We start from the raw sequence: 19,047 nt of genomic DNA, 5'->3' as shown, positions 1-19,047 counted from the left end.
ACTTAAGAACAGGCTGAGATGGTTGCTCACAAATATGGGAGGCTCCACTAGTAAGACAAATATCTGTATGTTCATACCTCATTCTCAAGAACAATATATCTGTTTGGGGGTTTTATCTTTGCCCTTCTTAAGAAACAACAACAACCAATAGCGCAATGGGTGAAGTAGGCAGGAACCCTCATCCACTCTAACATTCACCGAGATTAGATTTCCTTGTTGGATGGGCTGCTATCTCCCCCTTCCAGTGCCGATATCAGATGAGTACTAACTGTTAAAGAATGCTGATGAAGGGCTTGGGAGGTAGAGGAGCAGAAGGTTCAGTGTGGGTCACAGGGCACCGCATCCACTCCTGGAAAGCAGCTTGCAGACCCTGAGTGCAATGCACTTGTGCCAGCATCAGAGGGCTGTTGTTTTAAAAACAAGAGTCCCAATCATTAGATTCTACCCCTAAAGACTCTGGAGCCAGATGCTGAGCTGAAAGCCTACTAGCCCTATGAAAGCACCCCGCTGACCTTCCTGACTAGTCACTATCCCAGAAAAAAGAAGCCTTTCCACGCAGCTCATGTCCCAGAGGAAAAAGCCAAAAGCCAAAAGCACCTTCTCCACCTTTTTCTCCATACTGCTTTAAACAGCCTTGAACTCAAAAGTCCCTCCTTTCTGTTAGTCCCTGTCAGCTGGTTATTGTAATGGAAGTTTTGATTTCTTTGCAATCTCATACTTTTGTTTTAATTAAATGTGTGGGATTTTAGTTGGGCCATAGTTTGTCCACACCTCTTAGTTGTCAAGTGCAGGGTGTGATCTTTGCCAGCTGCTAAGGGCCTTCTACTTGCTGCACAGAGAGGGGCGTGGTCTAGGACTCAGTATAAATATGAGGCTGAGAAAGAGAAGAAGTGCTGTGTTTGCTGGCGGTCAGTCTGGGCATTTGGCATGGAGCAGTTTGGAGAGACCAGAGGCCAAAGATGGTGTGCCAGTTTGGATCAGACAGACAGAGAGAAACTCTCCAGGGTGCAGCAGCATGGAGGTGATTACTAGCTGTGTCTGTAGTTGACAGAGATAGGGATAGAGCCCTAAAAGAACCCCTTGACTGTAAATTGCTGGGAGAAGTAAGGTTGTCTGGGCCCCCTCTACCCACTAACACTTTCTGTCTCCTACTTAATTTTGGGGTGTTGGTGGAAAAAAGGTAGAAGCCTTAAGAGCCCAAATAAAGTAGGTTTTAAAAAAGATCTCTATAGGTGACTTTCTGCTACAGGTGAATTTCTCCAGAGTTAACTTTCTTTAATCCTGCTTACAGAAAGCTTTTGGATTAAAAGTACATGATAGGGCTGAACCACACTACAGCCATGTGTTTACAATAAACAGAAAGTTCTTAGATTAAAGGTGGGTGCTATGGCTGAACCACTCCACACCTGAAAACATGGTTTTCACAGTTCACCATCTCAGGGTTCACAATGGGATCCTGTAATCCTGAAGCCTCCTCTAGAAGCCACCAAACTGTCAACAGCTTCTCACTTTGGGGTGGGGTCAGTGAGACACTTTCTCTTTTCTGCTAGAATAGTCACTGCCTTGATCTCATAGTGAGTTCCTGAGTTCCTTACTGCAGATAGAGGAGACACTGCTTTATTCTAAACTCTCTGATCTCTGGATCTTAAAATCTTTCTACCCCTCTTCCAGATGGTCTCTGACACTCATGGATGGTGAAAAATAGTCTCACACATATCCCTGGGGTATATGAGTTGGTTGCTTGAGAAAATCAGAAGAATGACAAGCCAGTACGCAGTTTCACTAAAAGGGTGAGATACAGGGTCAAAACTAACAAAATTGGAGATGAGAATGGACACATAACCACAGACAGCATGGAAACCCAGAGAATCCTAAGACGTGCTTTTAAAACCTTTCATCAAATTGGAGAATCTAAAAAGAAATTATTTTCTGGATAAATAGCACTTAACAAAGTAAAATAAAGGCAAGTTAAGCAGTTGAAATAGACCAATAACCTGTTAGGAAATAGAAGCAGTAACTAAATTTTTCAAAACCTCTCTGAGCTACAAGCCATGCTGGTGTACAATTTTATTCCAGGGCAAGACAAATCTAGGCAGAAAAACCCTATCTTGAAAAATAGGTTTCTAAACACAATAACAAAAACTCCAGAAAAGTTTACTTTGGCACAGAAGTCTACTATCCTTTCAAACTGATAATGGCAACACCCCTCAATATATCCCAGAATTAGAAACAGAAGGAACCCTGTGCAATTCCTTTTATGAAGCCAAGGTATCAATTTACCCAAACCACAAAAATCTCAAACAAAGTAAATTACAAAACATTTCTCTCATGAACATAGATGTAAAAGACTCAACATACCTGTCAACTATATCAAAGAATGCATAAAATGACCATCCACTATGATCAAGTAGGCTTCATCCCTGAGATTAAGGATAGCTAAATAAACAAAAATCAAAACATGGAATCCATTATGTAAGCAAACTGAAAGAAGGAAAATACATGATCATCTCATCACATTAGATGCAGAAATGGCCTTTTGACCACAGCCAGCACCTATTCAGGGAATAAGAATTGGGAATTTTAGGGATAAGAGGGATACACCTCAGCACAATAAAGCTTCCCACATGTGTGCACACACACCCCTGTAAACTCCCCACACGTGTGCGCATTCACAGTAAACCCCCACACTTGTGCACAGACACCACATGCACATCACAAACCAAACTCAACTTTTACATTAGAAAACGTACAACCTGAAGATGGAGTCAGTTGTGTTTACCTGCCATGCACGAGGCTTCAGTTTAATCCTCAACACTGTCAACCTGCGCATAAAACAGAAATATTACAAATGTTGCCTTCTGGGATGACTTGATGACTGGATGAAATGGAGCAGAGGTTTCCTTTTGACATGAAGATGTTTAAATCTTAATCCTTTCAGTTTCAAAACCCTAACCTAAACCCAAAGACCAATCAGTGATTTTAATAAGATCCTCACACTGAGCTTTTTAAAATTTCCTTAGCTGCCTGCAATGCTTTTCCTTCTTACATCTTCAAAAAAGCACAATTTTATTGTTCTTCTCCCATGAAGCACGATGTCTTTCCTCACCCTCCTGGTCACATATCTCTGACTCCTCTCCCAGTGACCTTACTGAGGTGGATTGCAGGCCTCTCAACTCAGAGACTGCCCTCTTGACATAAGCCGCCCTGTGCACTGACAGTCAAGAGACAGACATGACTTCAATAGATGACTTTCCACCACTCACTAATATGCCATTTAAAACACACGAGTAAGGACTACAATTTGCATCACAAAAAAATTGTTGTGATTTCAGAGGGATAAATGACCAAAACAATGTGGGGAAAGTCACATTTCCAGTAGGTCTGAGCTAAGTCAAATTAAACCAGTTTTTCTACTGTGGAACTTTTGAGTACCTTCCCTTTCTGATGCTCAGTCTCAAATCAGCATTCATTATTTCACGTTTAACCAAATGTTCAATATCCTTAGTCATCAGGGAAATGCAAATTATAATAACTGAGATTGCATGTTAAACCCTTCAGAAACTCTAAGATCAAGATCTCAAGCCACAGCTTATGCTGGTGGGGATGTGGAACACCGGGAACACCCCCCCCCTTTGCTGGTGGTTGTGCAAACTTGTACAACCTCTTTGAAAATCAATGTGGAATTCTTTTTAGAATTGGTAACAATTCTATCTCACAACCCAGTTCTATCACTCCTGGACATATTCCCAAAGTATGCTCCACCAAATCATAAGGACACTTGCTCAGCTATCTTCAAAGCAGCTTTACTTGTAATAGGCCCAAACTGGAAACAACATGGAAGTTCCTCAACTGAAGAATGAATAAAGAAAAGGTGGTGCATTTCCGCAATGTATACTATTCACCTATTAAAAGCAAAAACCTCATGTAATATGCAGATAATGAATAGAACTAGAAAAGGTGATCCTGAGTGAGAGAATCCAGACCCAGAAAGACAATAGGGTATATGCTCATATGTAGATATTAGCCATCAAATATAGGATAATCATGCTACAATTGAGAGACCAACAAAGCTAACTAAGAAAGAGGACCCAAGGGGGGAAGCTTGAATCTCACTCATTAGAGGAAATAGAATCAACACCAGGGGTAGATAAAGGGGGGAGACTGGGTAGGGAAGGGCTGGGGAGGAGAGCAGGAGGAATTAGGTTTGGGGAGGACAGAGGAAAAGAGTACTGGGAAAGAGAACTGGAACCATTTTGGCAGCATCTATGGGACAAGCTAGAAAACTTGGACAATGGAAGCACCCGTTATCTGTGAGGGTGACATTAACTAAGACTCCTAGCAATAGGGATATGGAACTTGAAATGGTCATCTTCTGTAACCACACAAGACTTCCAGTAGGGGCAAACCTATCCACGATTTGTCCTGCCTGTTAGATGTGCAGGGGTAAATATGGAGCAGAATTTGAGGGAATGGCCAAGCTTGCGACCCATGCTATGAGAGAAAGCCGACCTCTGGCACTATTAATGATATTTGATTATACTTACAGACAGGCACCTAGGATATCTGTTTTCTAAGAGGCTTCACTCAGCAACTGATGCGAACAGATGCAATGACCCACAGCCAAACATTAGGCTGAGCTTGGGGAATGCTTAGGAAGAAGAGGAGGAAGGATTGAAGAAGTCAAAGGGCTCAAGGGCACTACAAGAAAATGTACAGAATCAAGTAACCTGGGCCATGGGGGCTCACAGAGACTGAACTACCAAACAGAGAGCATGCATGGGACAGACCTAGGCCCTCTGCACATATGTAACAGTTATGCAGCTGGGTCTTCATGTGGGATTCCTAACAGCACAAGGAAGGGCTGTCTCTGATTGTTGCCTGCCTTTGGATCCCTTTCCCCTAACAGGGTTGCTTTGTTAGCCACAATAGGAGAAGATGTCCTAGTCCTACTGCAACTTGATATGCCAAGGCTGGTTGATATCCATGTGAAGCCTCCCCTTTTTCTTGGATAAAGGGAGCATGGGAGGATGGGTGAGAGGTTTGGTGAAAAGGAGGTACTTGGAAGAAAGGAGGGAAGGAAAACTTCAATTATTATGTAAAAATAATAAAAATAATGAATGAAAATAAATAATAAAATAAAGAAATAAATAATAAAATTAAAGAAATGGTTCTGCTGCTCTCCTCTTGGAGCTCCTGTCCTTTTCCCACTTCTTTCATAAGATTCCCTGCACTCTGCCCAAAGTTTGTCTATAGGTCTCAGCATCTCCTTTGATACCCTTCAGGGAGAGACCTTCAGAGGCCCCCTGCTGTAGGCTCTTGTCCTGTTCCCTGTTTTCTCCTCTTCTGATATCCATTTTCTTTGCCTTTCTGAATGAGGATTGACATCTTACCCAGATGCTCCTTCTTGATTAGGTACCTCCTTCTTGAGTAGTTTCTCTAGTTTTACAGATGTTAGTATGTTTATCCTATGTTATATGTCTAATATAGACTTATGAGTGAGTATATACCCTGTGTGTCTTTCTGTTTCTTGAATACCTCAGGGAGGATGATCTTTTCCAGTTCCCACCATTTGCCTGCAGTTTTCATGATTTCCTTGTTTTTAATTGCTCCATAAGGAGAGCAACAGAACTAAAAAATATGGGCACAGGGTTTTTTTTTTTTTTCTGAGACTGATACCCCAACCATGGATGTAATCTTGATCCCCTGCACTGATGTACCTCATGGCAGTTTGGTGTCCAAGTGAGTTCCATAGATATGGGGACAGTGATTGTCTCTGCCATGAACTGTTTGGCCTGCTCTTTGATCAACTCCCCCTCAGGGGTTGCAGCATTACCAGTCCAGAGAAGAAGACAATGCAACCATTCCTGATGCTATCTGATAGACTGGGATCAGAAAAAATGGGAGGAAGACCTCTCCTATTAGTGGACTGGGGAACGGGTAGGGGTGGGATAGAGGGAGGGAGGGAGCTACAGGTGGGATACAAAGTGAATAAAATGTAATGAATAAAAAAGAAAATAAAAATAAAACTAAGCTTACAGATTTAAAAAATAAATAAATGAAGGCAAATAAATAAAATACTGAATTTGTGCTCTAAAAAGGAACATATTGTATAATGTTCAAATATATGTGTATCCCATCAAATATTTATCATTTTTTTCAGTCAAAAGTTTCCAATGCACTTTAAACAAGTTCTGCATATTTTATAATTAATAAAACCTGGAGTCATCAGGGAAGAAAGATCCTCAATTGAGAAATTGCCTCAATGTCTATAGACATTACTGAAGCAGTACGTTCTTACTTGATGATTGATGTGTTAGGGCTCAGCACACTGTGGGTGGTGCCACCTCTGAGAAATGGCCTTGGGTTGCAGAAAAAAGCAAGCTGAGCAAGCCAGTGTGCCACTTTCCTCCATGGTTCCTGCCTCTGCTCCTGCTGGAGTCCCTGCACTGGATTCTTCACTGGTCGATGATGTTCTGAAAATTATAAGGTAGAATAAATCCTTTCTACACCTAAGGTGGTTTTGATCTGTCTTTTGTCAAAACAACAAAAGCAAACCAGACCAAAATCTTTAAAGAAAATGCCTAGGTCATTATGTATAGCAATTGCACAGAGCTAGAGATACAAGAACTCTTAACCTTAACCTAGGACACTCACCATCTTTTTCCTCCAGATGTGCCCTTTAGTATTTGTTAGCTTGATTTAAAGGCCTTCTTAAAGCAGACTGCTAGACTCACTCCCCAATGATTCTGAATCACTAGGTCTGAAGTAGATCCAAGATTCCCATTTACAACAAGTTCCCATTTGATTCTGAGGTTGCAGCTACATGAGCCCCACTGTAATGTGGGATTTTGGTATCTCCAAAAGGAATAATGAAAGAAGGAAAGGAAAGAAGGAGGGAAGAAAGGAAGGTAGAAAGTAAGGAAAGAGGGAAAAAAGGAAGGAAAAGGAACCTAGAGGCTAGAATAAAAGGTCGTGAGTGTTTATAGACATGTACTCCTAACTTCCCATTTCAGCATCCTATTTCATGGTTGCCTCAGCATACAAGGGAGCTGATCAAAGTGTAGATATCATGCTAGGTTTTAGGCAGCAAGGAAGCAGGGATGGCACCAGCTTTTCTCCTAGATAACAACTCTATGCAGAATATCGTGAACTAGTCCAGCCTCCTACATAAATTAGACATAGAACATCTAAGTGCAGAGTTTTCACAAGTCAGCTTTTGAATGTAATGATAATCTTTTCTTTTTTTTTTCAGGGGGTTTGATATGTGATCCTTTGCTTGTAAATAGGCTAACCCATCCTGGCATCCTCTTTCTTCTTCTCTTCCTGTCCCTCTGTCCTTCTTGTGATTCCTTGTGGGAGTCTCCAAACAGGGGAAATGGTGCCATACTTAACCCTTTCTGCAATGTCCAGGTATAGGCCGTTTAATTAGCCCATCAGGAATAATGACTTAGGCAGGTTGACACAGAGGGCCAGTAACTAGCATCAGACCGATCTCCAACACCTAGGGGTCCCCACAACCCTGCCATACATGGTAAACAGAAGCTGACCAGGGGAGGCTAGGAGCTCTGTGCTGTATCTTGTGCTCAGAGCTTCCAGGGAACTGAGTGTAACGGTGTCTACTGTGAGACATACTGAGTCATCCTGGCTTTGTCCTGGGATGTTTGCAGATACTCTCTTTCTCTGCAACCTTCCTAATAACTGTCATCCTGTCAAGTGAGAGCCATTTCAGGCTCTGCTTCCTGGAAGCCTCATTGTGTAGCACAAGGTCTCTGGAGAGTAGGACCCAAGCTCTTGTCCACAGAAGATGGTTAGGTCTGTGTGATACTGGTCATCCGTGGTTGTTCAGTGAGGTACTGTCAGCAGGTTCATAGGTCGTATGTGTGAGTTTGTGAAGGGATCCAAATGGTTGCTGTGTAAAACCTCGTGGAGGCACAGAAGTTCCTCTCACCTGGAAAAAGTTGAATTTGGAGGTCAGGTAAGGGTCCCATCTGACTATATGGCTTTCACCAAGGTCTTAACCCTTCTGAACCTTTTTTCTTCTTTAGGCTTCAGACCCTTCAGGTATAGGGATAGGCCAACACCCAAAACTCTTCTTCTTTGGGCCCAAGCCACTTTATGAGGATTGTCCCAGGATCACATCTTTTTTTTTTTTTTTTTTTTTTTTTTTTTAATAGGACTAGGCTCCTCTGTTTAGGGAGAAGCCAAAGCCCAAATCTCTCCTTTGTGGCCAGGCCTCTTCAGTGTTATGGATAAGCTGAGGCCAATACCTCTTCCTTGCCCCAGACCTCTTCAGGTTAGTCATAGGCCTAGGCCTACATCATTTTGTTGGTCCCAGACTTCTTCAAGTGTAGGATAGGGCCAGGCATATATCTCTCTTTTAGGCACAGACTTCTTCAGGTTTAAGGACAGCACTAGGCACCCATTTTTCTTTGGACCCCAGCATCTTCAGGGATAGAATAGGCCTAGGTCCACATGTCTTCTTTGGTTCTGGCCTCATTATTCTTAGAGATAGCCCTAGGCCCACATCTCTTCTTCCTTAGGCCCAGTCCTCTTCAGGAATAGGTACAGCCCCAGGCCCACATCTCTTCAACATGAGGGCTGGGCCCCTTAAGGTTATGAACAGGCCCAGGCCTCCATCCCTTCTTAGGGCCCAGGCCTTTTCAGTGTTAGGGATAGGCCTGGCCCACATCACTTCTTCTTTGGGCCCAGGCTTGTTCAGGGTAAGAAATAGGCCCAGGTCCACATCTCTTCTTCTTTGGGCCTAGGGTTCTTCAGGGTTATTGATTGGTCAAGGCAAACAACTCTTCTTCTTTGGGCCCAGGCCAATTCAGGGTCTGGAACTGGCCCAGACCCTCATCTCTGCTTTGGCCTCAGGCCTATCCCTTTAGGATTAGGGATAGGCCCAGGCCCACACATATTCTTATTTGGTTCCAGGTATCTTTAGGGTTAGGGGTAGGGCAAGGCACACATCTCCTTTTTCTAGGGACCAGGTCTCTTCAGGGTTAAGGATTGACCCAAGCCCACACTTCTTCTTTGGGCCCAGGCTTCTTCAGTGTTAGAGATTGGCCCAGCACCATCCCTCTTCATCTTTGGCCCAGGCCACTTTGTGGTTAAGGATAGGCCCAGGCCCAAACCTCTTCTTTTTTTGGGCCCAGGCCTCTTCAGGGTTAGTGATAGGCCCAGGCCCACAATTCTTCTTCAGGCCCAGGCCTATACAGTGTTATGGATAGGCCCAGGCACACATATCTTCTTCCTTGGGCCCATGACTCTTCAGGGTTAGGGATTGGCCCAGACCCACATCTCTTAATCTTTGGTCCCAGGCCACTTTTCAGTTAGGGGCAGGCCCAATACCATATCTCTACTTCCTTGGGCCCAGCTCTTTTCAGAAATAGGATAGGCCCAGGCATATATCTCTCTTTTAAACACAGATTTCTTCAAGTTTAGGGACATGCCCATGCCCCCATCCCTTCCCTGGGCCCAGGTCTCAACATAGTTAGGGAATGGCTCAGTTCCATACCTCTTCTTCTTTGGGCCCAGGCCTCTTCAGGTTTAGGGAATGGTCCAGGCACACATCTCTTCTTCCTTAGGTGCGGGTCTCTTCAGGGTTAGGGACTGGCTTAAGGCCTTACCTCTTCTTCTTTGGCCCCAGGCTTCCTCAGTGTTAGGGATAGGCCACTTCAGGGTTAGGGATAGGCCCTTGCCAAACCTCGTCTTCTTTGAGCACAGGCTTCTTCAGGTTTAGGGATAGGCCAGGGGCCACATTTCTTATTGCGGAGGCCCAGGCCCACATAACTTCTTCTTTATGTCTGGGCCCATTCAGGTTGAGGGACAGGCCAAGTTCACTATTGGTTTTTTGTGCCCAGGACTCTTCAGGGTTAGTGATGGGCCCAGGCCCACACTTCTTCTTTGGGCCTAGGCCTATACAGTGTTAGGGATAGGTCCAGGCACATATATCTTGTTCATTGAGCCCATAACTCTTCAGGATTACGGATTGGCCCAGATCCACACCTCTTAATCTTTGGGCCCAGGCATATATATCTAATTTGGGCACTTATTTCTTCAGAATTAGAGATATGTCCAGGCCCCCGTCCCTTCTCTGGGCCCAGGTCTCAACCTAGTTAGGGATTGGCTCAGTTCCACACCTCTTCTTCTTTGGGCCCAGGCCTCTCCAGGTTTAGGGATTGGCCTAGGCCCACATCTCTTCTTCCATAGGTCCAGGTTTCTTCAGGGTTAGGGATTGGCCCAAGGCCTCACCACTTCTTCTTTGGTCCCAGGCCTCCTCAGTGTTGGGGTTAGGCCACTTCAGGGTTAGGGATAGACCCTTGCCAAAACTCTTCTTCTTTGGGCACAGGCCTATTCATGGTTAGGTATAGTCCAAGGCATACATCCTTTCCTCCTTGGCCCCAGGTTTTGATAAAAAAGAAAGAGCAACAGTAGATGTAATGGAAGTTTTGGTGTCTTTGTATGTTATGTTACTATGCTTTTGTTTTAATCTGAAGTGTGAGATTTCAGTTGGGCTATAGTTGTCCATACCTTTTAATTGTCATGTGTTGGGCATCATCTTTGCCAGTTGCTAATAGCCTTCCATGTGGGGCACAGACAGGAGTGTGATATAGGACTCTGAGTATAAATGAGGTCAAAAAAGAGACAGTGTGATATTTAGTATTGGCATGTGGCTTGTAGCCATTTGGTGAGACAAGAGACCAGAGACGGTGTTGCAGTTTGGAGCAGACAGACTGAGAGAAATGCTTCGGGGTACAGCAGCATGGAGGATACTGCTAGCTGTGTCTGCAGGTTTCTATAGAGCCCTAAGATTTCTATAGAGCCCTAAAAGTACCCCTTGACTCTATCAGGGAGAAGTATTGGGGTCTGGACCCCCTCTCCCTACTCACCTTTTTTCTCTCTTTGGGGGAGTTAGTGGAAGGGAGGTAGAAGTCTAAGCACCCCACATAAAGGAGAGTTTTTAAAACTGCTGCAGGTGGCATTCTGCCACAGGTGGTGACCGACATGGTTTAAGATAAACAGGGCTAATAAGTGACACCCAGACATGGCTTAACAATGATGGGGAACTTGGTTGTGGAGCTGTAAACAGGAGATGGCAAGTTCTGAAAGAGTGAATGTGAGGTTTCAAGATGTCACTAAAAGGTTTATAGCAGTGGCTGCTGCGTAGTTCTTTCCTAAAATGTCCCAGACAGAATTTTCTGTTGCTGCTTAGTTTTCTTCCTATATTCTGTTTTTTTTTTTTTTTTTTTAAGATTTAAAGAATGAGAGATGAGATAGGAAGACTAGAGGCGTCACTCAATTCTTGTTATGGAAAGGATTACAGAGCTGGTTGTTCAAGGGGAAAGTTTATGGGTAGAGATTGAAGCTCTTGGAAAGCAAAAAGCGCTATTGAAAAAAGGGATTTTACCCTCTCTTGCTGCTCTGCCCTGCTCCATGAGCCAGGTGTTCAGAGTACCTGCAAGGGGGCAAGAGTCCGGTAAGAACAGGAAGCCCAGCTGGCCAAAACAGCTCTGGAGCCAAGGGCTCCACCAGTGGAAGTCCTGTGACTGCACAGGAATCATGAGCTTTCCCAGGCTTTGGGCAACATATGCCTGCTAACGATGGTGGTGAGGTGACAATGAGATGACCTGGAGGCCAGTAGAAATGCTAGATCGAAAGCAATTTAAAAAGTCTATCATATGGTATGGAATGCATTCAAATTTGGTTAAACAAATGTTAAATAACGAGAGTATGAAATATAAACTTATTCCCCAAGACTGGAAAGGGTTGTTGTCAGCTGTGTTAGAAGCTGGTCAGCAATTAAAATCATTATTGTGGTGAGAGAATGATGCCATGAAAATATAACAACAAAATATAACAAAGGGGATAAATGTTGGCAAAGATCAACAGCTTGGTGAAGGGCATTATGCTGACTTGTGAGAACAAATCACATCTGATGAGGTAGTGATTGAACAATGTTATGTTGCAGCATGAAGAGCATGGCATTTGGTTGAGGAGCCTGGTAAAAGAACCAACTCATTTAATAATTTCTAATGAAATTATTAGGCTAGAAGCTTCAAAGCTCAAAATGACAAAATTTTCTTAACTCAGAAAAATACAGTTATTTCACTCCTAGCAAAGAAGCTGCTTCTGGCTACAACGTTCCATGGCCAGATTGGCTGGAATTTGTAGGCATTGTAAGAAGGGAAAGCATTGGAGTAATGAGTGTATATCTAAATGGGATTCAGAAGGTCACCTCTTGCCACCATTAAACAGGCAGAGGGGCCTTTCATCTCGAGGCCCCACAGCAAAAAATAGGAGCTGTCCTGCTTTGGTCAGCCAGGCGATGACAAGCAGCAGGAAGATCAAAGTGAAAAATTGCTACCCAGGGTCTCTGAGAAGATTTGGGCACAAGGACAGATGACTATCACTCTGAATTGTGGTATGCCAACCACTGGGCAAGATTGCCCCAACTGTTCCACTTCTAAGGCCCAGCCTAAACTGTGGACAAAGCTGTGGACACCTGAAGAGTCATTGTTTCACTTTGCTGAGGATGAGGTGAGGTCAATCTTGTTCTCTACTGAAATAGTCTCTCATTCTCTGTCCCTGATGGCTGGACTGCCTCTGCTTTTGGTGCCATGAGACCACAGGAACCAGGGACACTGCCTAGGTGATGGACTAATTAGTCATCTCTGTCATTTTGATTGGTACATTTATTTAGTTTATAATTTATCCTTCTCAGGTCTCTGATCACATTGACTGCTAAGCTAAGCTAAGCTAATGGTAGCTTTGCAGCTAAAGAACAGAAAATTAGATCCACTGTTCATTCATTGGTCAGTTCGTTAGCTAGCTAGAACTAGTAGAGGTACTAGATCCTTTATTTAGAAAGGCAAACAGGTTTGCCTTGCTCATAGGCTTCATGTTAGTTGTCTGTGTCTTATGGTGAATAGCTGGATAGAAAGATATCAAATTTATGTAGGGTCTGAGGATATAGCATTTTAGGTTGTGAGAATCTAGAGAGTGTTGTTTGACGGTCTGGAAAAATGGTTCCAAGTTGGTAAATGCAAGAAAGATTGGAAGGCCTAAGTAGGTGTCTTAAGGTATGTGAATGTGAGTTATAATGATATAGAAAATTGATTTAAGGCATTTTAAAAATGGGAAATATTTCAGATTTCTCCCTCCTGTCTGCTATGGTTGTGCTTGTGTTGCTGTAAGATTTCAGAAGTTCAGAGTTTTGAACATTGAACAACAGATTTGATAAGTTGTTGGAACTTATTATCCAGTCATATGTTTTAGCTTTTAATTTCCTTTGGTTGTCTTCTGAGATAGGCTTAAAGGTGCATCTCATCATGTTAAAAATATCTGTCTAATGTGTATATCTGACCCAAAAGCCATAGCGTTTACTATGGTATTTTTAATATCTGCTATTTCAGAGGTGGACTTTGACATAGCATTTAGGAATGTCTTAAACCTATTCCTTCTGGTTGCTTTGTTAAGGAAAGTCGAAGGGTCCAGGGTTTAGCACCAAAGCCCTTAATGCATTTCTGCCTAAGTTTCCAGTGTGATGTGGAGGTGGGGGCTAAAAGTAGATGCTGAGTGTACAGAAAGTGGCTGAGCTCCATTGGTGGCTGATTACCAACGTCTGTGTCCACAGAAAAAGTTAGTTTCAGACCTTAGACACACTTTGTTTATAAAGGTAACAAACAAAGAGCTAAGAAGAAATGATACTCATTCTGTTGGATGCAGTTTTTCCTGTTACTCTCAGAATGTAGTTATATTAGATTTGCTGATATGTTACTTTTCTGAGATTTTTTTAAAAAAATATTTCTCTTGTAAACTAAAAATTTATATGAGTTTCAGGAAATCAAAAAGTCATGAGACCTGGATCTGGCATAGCTCAATGGACCCCAGATGAGTCTTCCCCCTGGACTTGGGATTCCTCACTTTTCCCATTTAATAGGAAAAAAATTTAACTTCTGACTCTAATCTGACTTTGTCCCAGCAGATTTTTACCTTCTTGACTCTATACCAGCTACTGACTGCCAGCTGAAATCTGAACTTGCTGGAGGCTGAGGTAAACCAGTCCAGTCAATGTGATGGCTCCATGTCTTTTCATATGGATCAACTAACCAGATGCTTCTGAGGACTGCTCCATTGCCTAGCCTTTGACTGGCATTTCAGCTGTCCTAGCCCCTGATGGCCATCCTATTGTCAGCACTGAAGCAACTTCAGAAGAAGAGTCTTCAGTCCAAAATCCCACCTAACAGGCTGAAATGCTAAGTCAAAAGGGGCTCCCTGGCCTTAGCTATTATCTTGGGAACCTGCTTAGCTGGAGCAGGAACTAGTATTGCAGCCTTTAGAGACACTAGAGAGAAAAGATTCCAGAGGATGGTTTATATCCTGGCATAATAGTTCTCCTTGACTTCCTTCCTCTATATCCACCCTGAAGGTATCCCCTACTCATTTTGATTTTTATCTTTGGGCCTTGTATTTTAAATCACTTGAAGGCTTTAATAAAGTAATGTTTGGGAGCAAGGCAGTAATGGTACTGAGATCCCATTGTGGAAAGCTAAATATGAAGGACTTCAGGGGTCATATCTGGAAGATGGAAGATTGGGTCTTCAAATGATCATTTGGAGGGGAGAATGAGAGACCAGAGAATTAAGATTCAATGGGTATTGTTTTAAAGTTTAAAGTTCCAGCCACCTGGGTAAACAAAAACAACTAGATTTAATGCATTTTCCCCTACCCACTAATTATACAGATGCTAGGAAACCAGGCTATAAAACCAAGCCAGAACTGTTTGTGGTCTTGCAGCCTTAGTGGACCAATCATTTCAAATGTCAATTTTCCTTACCAATCATGTAATGCTGAAGCATGTAAGTCCCTGCTTGTAGTTTTTGCCCTATAAAAATCTTGTTCCTTTTGTTCGTGGTGCCACATTTCTAACCTGTTTCCACAGGGGTTTTTGTCCCATGTTCAAACACATATACAATTAAAAATCCTCATGTATTTTCAGTGGAGTCTATTCCTGGTGTTTGGGGGTTGAGAACTGGACACAACATGCTCACCTCCTCGGATTTACCACCATCCAAGCAACCGTGACTTTCTGCTCCCAACCTCACACTGTGGCTGACAGGTAGGGCTCAGTGAAGGGTTGTCATCCAGTCATCCATAATGCCCTCCCCAGGCCAGAGCTCAGGCTGAACCAGGCCTGAAACCGCAGTGAATCTCACAAACAAAAACTGAACTGGGTCAACAGAGGCTGGGCTACAGCTGCTGCTTCTGACATGGCAGCTGTGGAAACAGAGGAAAAGGAGGAGGGGCCCTGCTGTCACCTTCAAGTTTAGCAATGTGAAAAGAAGACACCAACCCTGCCTAGTGCACTCCTCACCCCTCACCCTAGTGCCAAGCACCAAAGACAATAGCCCAGAGTGACTTCCCTCTCCTTGGCTAATGACAGGAGGGTTGGGTCCATACCCTACATGCTAATGAGGCCTGATGGGGCTTTGGTGTGTCTGTAGGTGTTACCACCTGACATCAAGGTGCTGTCAAGCACTTGCACTAGAGATGTGGCCAGTGACAGGCTGCACCCTAGGGCAAGGATGTAGATGAGGCTGTGCTCTGAATTTGAATCAATTATGTATGACTGGTTCATTCTCACCACATCTCTGTGAGGAGAGAGGGCAGGCTCTGTGAGGGTTACAGTCAAAAGAGATATGACTGGCCCAGTTTTCCATTGGGGATGGTCCACCTTGGAGGCCAATCCCTGAATCAAATCTACTTGGTGCCCACTGTTGTGGCTGTAAACAAGTTTTTATTGGATCCCAGGAGTGGGATATGGGACTCCTTCAGGCTGTCCACAGCAGCAAAGTATTTGTCAGGTGCAGGCTGAGAGGGCTGTTTCTCAGCTGCATACAGTTTAAATCTGAAGACTCTGGAGATGGAATAAATGCCAGGACGCAGAGAAGAGAGCTCAGAGAAAGAAGGCTGCTGGTGCGCCCCCTGCTGCTCCTGGTTGCTGTGGATGCAGTTGGATGAGATAAGTTGAAGAGATCCTGAAAAGAAGATTGGAATGCCCTAAGGAACCCAATGACCCTAACTGGCAGGAAATAACTAAAGAGAAATCCACCCCTTCTCCCCATTATTGTTCCTTCTCTTCTACCTGATGTTGGGATGTTGGAAGAGATTGGGGTGAAGGGAGGAAGAAACATAAGAAACCAAAATAAAACAGTATAACACCCCACCCTTGGATGCCAGTGAGAATCACCTCAAAGCTTCTGAGCAGGTGCTGTCCAGTTTGGGCAGAAGCTGTGATCTGTTTGCTAGACCCAAACAGCAATGACTATCTGGACAAGGAGGCCTGAGGTAACTCTGCTGTAGCTTGTGATCTGCTTCCTGTACTCTTTGGCTACTATTCCACTTTAAAAACAAGTACATGTAGCTGTGCAGGGCCTTTAATCCCAACACTAGGGATGCAGGTAGATCTATGTGAGTTTGAGGCCAGCCTGCTCTACAAAGAAAGTCCAGAGTTCTTACACAGGGAAACTATGTCTTGGAAAAAAAACAGGAAAGAACAAAATAATGAAAACCAAGTTCATGGGAAATTGAATAAAACACTCCCCAGAAGTGATGGAGGCTAAGATACAGGCTGAGATATAAGCCAGTACCCTCCCACAGCCTTGTCCCCTAAGGAATTCTCCAAATAGGAACTGTTGAAGAGAACATTTTATTTGAGTCACATTTTTTTTTGATGTTAGGTGTCCCCCAGGAACATCCAACCTGGACGTCCACTCATGTGCACTCCTGTGTAGCCATGATATGTGTGTTGTGTCTGGTAGGATGTTCCCCCTGCTTCTACCAACTCCAATATGCAAGGACCAAGGGCCTGAGTGTCCATTATGGATCCAAGGAGTCAGCCCACAACCTAACTCAACCTAGCTAACCATGTGTACTCTCCCCTTGCACACAATCTCCTACCCCCCACACACACACACACACAACCTCCAGCATTTGTTTCATCAGCCTGTTGACAACTGTCTTCTTGAGAGCGGGGATCCCAGCCCTGTGCTGGACTCAATAGGGGATGAAGGAGAAATGACACCATGTGTTAACTTGAGTACTCCTACAAAGGTGCCTGGGCAGCGAGCCTAGCCCTGGTGATAAGGGAGGGTTGAGGGTGGGAAAGAACTTTTCAGAGTAGTACAGGGGAAGGCATGGTCCAGTTACAGCAGGGAAGAGACAAGCTGGGCAATTACCTGAGGGCCATGGTAAGGGCTTCAGTAAGTTAGCCAAAAAAAGGAGGAGCATGGAGGCTCCTGGGGATGGGGAGCGCCTCCCCTTTCTCAGATCTCTTTGAGTACTCAGTGACCCCAAATTAAGGCATTGGGGTGCAGTAAGAATCAATAAGCTGGCGTTTTGAGGGAAGTGGCGGGAAGTTCGTATTGCGTTGTGGACTGCAAGTTGGCCATTCTAGTGAAAATGCCACGTGCAAAAGCAGCTCAGGCTGGACCACAGGGACCTACAAAGAGGCACCTTGCAGAGCAGTTTGCTGCTGGGGAGATCATAACCGACATGTCTAAAAAGGAATGGAAGCTAGGGTTGCCTATTGGCCAAGGTGGCTTTGGCTGCATATATCTGGCGGACACAAATTCTTCCAAAACGGTTGGCAGTGATGCGCCCTTTGTTGTGAAAGTGGAACCCAGGAACAATGGACCTCTTTTCAGTGAAATAAAGTTCTACCAGTGGGCTGCTAAACAAGAGCAAATTCAGAAATGGATTTGTACACACAAATTGAAGTACCTTGGTGTTCCTAAGTATTGGGGATCTGGTCTACATGATTAAAATGGAAAAAGTTACAGGTTTATGATAATGGACCGCTTTGGGAGCGGCCTTCAGAAAAACCTATGAAGCAAATGTGAAAAGGTTTTCTTGGAAAACTGTCTTGCAGCTAAGCTTAAGAATTCTGGATATCCTGGAATACATCCATGAGCATGAGTACCTGCACGGGGACATCAAGGCCCCCAACCTTCTTCTGAGCCACAAGAACCCTGACCAGGTGTATTTGGTGGATTATGGGCTTGCTTATTGATACTGCCCAGATGGAGTTCATAAAGAGTACAAAGAAGATCCCAAAAGGTGCCACGATGGCACATTGGAGTTCACCAGCATCGATGCGCACAATGGTGTGGCCCCCTCACGGCGTGGCGATTTGGAAATACTTTGTTATTGATGATCCAGTGGCTCAGTGGCTGTCTTCCTTGGGAGGATAACTTGAAAGATCCTAACTACGTTAGAGATTCCAAAATTAGATACAGAGGCAATGTCTCTGCTTTGATGGAGAAATGCTTTCCTGAGAAATACAAGCCAGGTGAAATTGCTAAGTACATGGAAACTGTAAAATTACTGGACTATGCTGAAAAACCTCTCTATCAAAATTTACGTGACATTCTTTTGCAAGGACTAAAAGCTATAGGAAGTAAAGATGATGGCAAACTGGATTTTAGTGCTGCGGAGAACGGAAGTGTGAAGACAATACCATCCTCAAAGAAGCAGAAGAAAGAAGAAGAGGAAAGCACGGCGTGTAGTTTGGAAGACATGGAGTGGTCAGACTCACGGGTGGAAGAGGCTGTACAGACTCGTTCAAGAACCAGAAAGAAAGCCCAGAAGTAAATGAGGTTCCAGAAACCAACTTTTCTGCCTAGTCATTTGATTTTCTTCTCTCCTTTTCTATTTTATGTTTTATTTTCATTTGAATCTTGTGGGTCATAGTAATAACTGAATGGCAACATTTTTTAAACAAACTTTATTAAAATGAATATTTTGTGTTAAAAAAAAAAAGAATCAATAAGCCAAACTGCATGGGGGAAACAGACAGTAAGAACCCAGGTCAGGAATCCACAGGTTCCTACCAAGCCCAGGTAGGGAAGAGCGCTCTTTTTTCCTAACCAGCAGTTCATTCTAGCAAAGGAGGGAAACATTTGTGGGCTTCCAAATTACCTGCTGTTATGTGGAGATATGAGTCCTTGATCAGCAGTGGCCAAGACCCACACACCTACTTGTACC

At 43.8% G+C, this 19,047-nt stretch overlaps 1 pseudogene; it reads left to right on the top strand.

The window, feature by feature from the left end:
• The first annotated feature begins 17,448 nt into the window (after positions 1–17,448).
• On the top strand, positions 17,449–18,739 carry LOC129675524 (serine/threonine-protein kinase VRK1-like; annotated as a pseudogene).
• Positions 18,740–19,047: the final 308 nt, after the last annotated feature.

The sequence above is a fragment of the Psammomys obesus genome, unplaced genomic scaffold, assembly GCF_907164565.1.
Source record: "Psammomys obesus unplaced genomic scaffold, mPsaObe1.curated_primary_1811, whole genome shotgun sequence".
Classification (NCBI taxonomy): domain Eukaryota; kingdom Metazoa; phylum Chordata; class Mammalia; order Rodentia; family Muridae; genus Psammomys; species Psammomys obesus.
The sequence above is the reverse complement of the archived record's forward strand: the minus strand, read 5'-3'. Positions and strand labels throughout refer to the sequence as shown.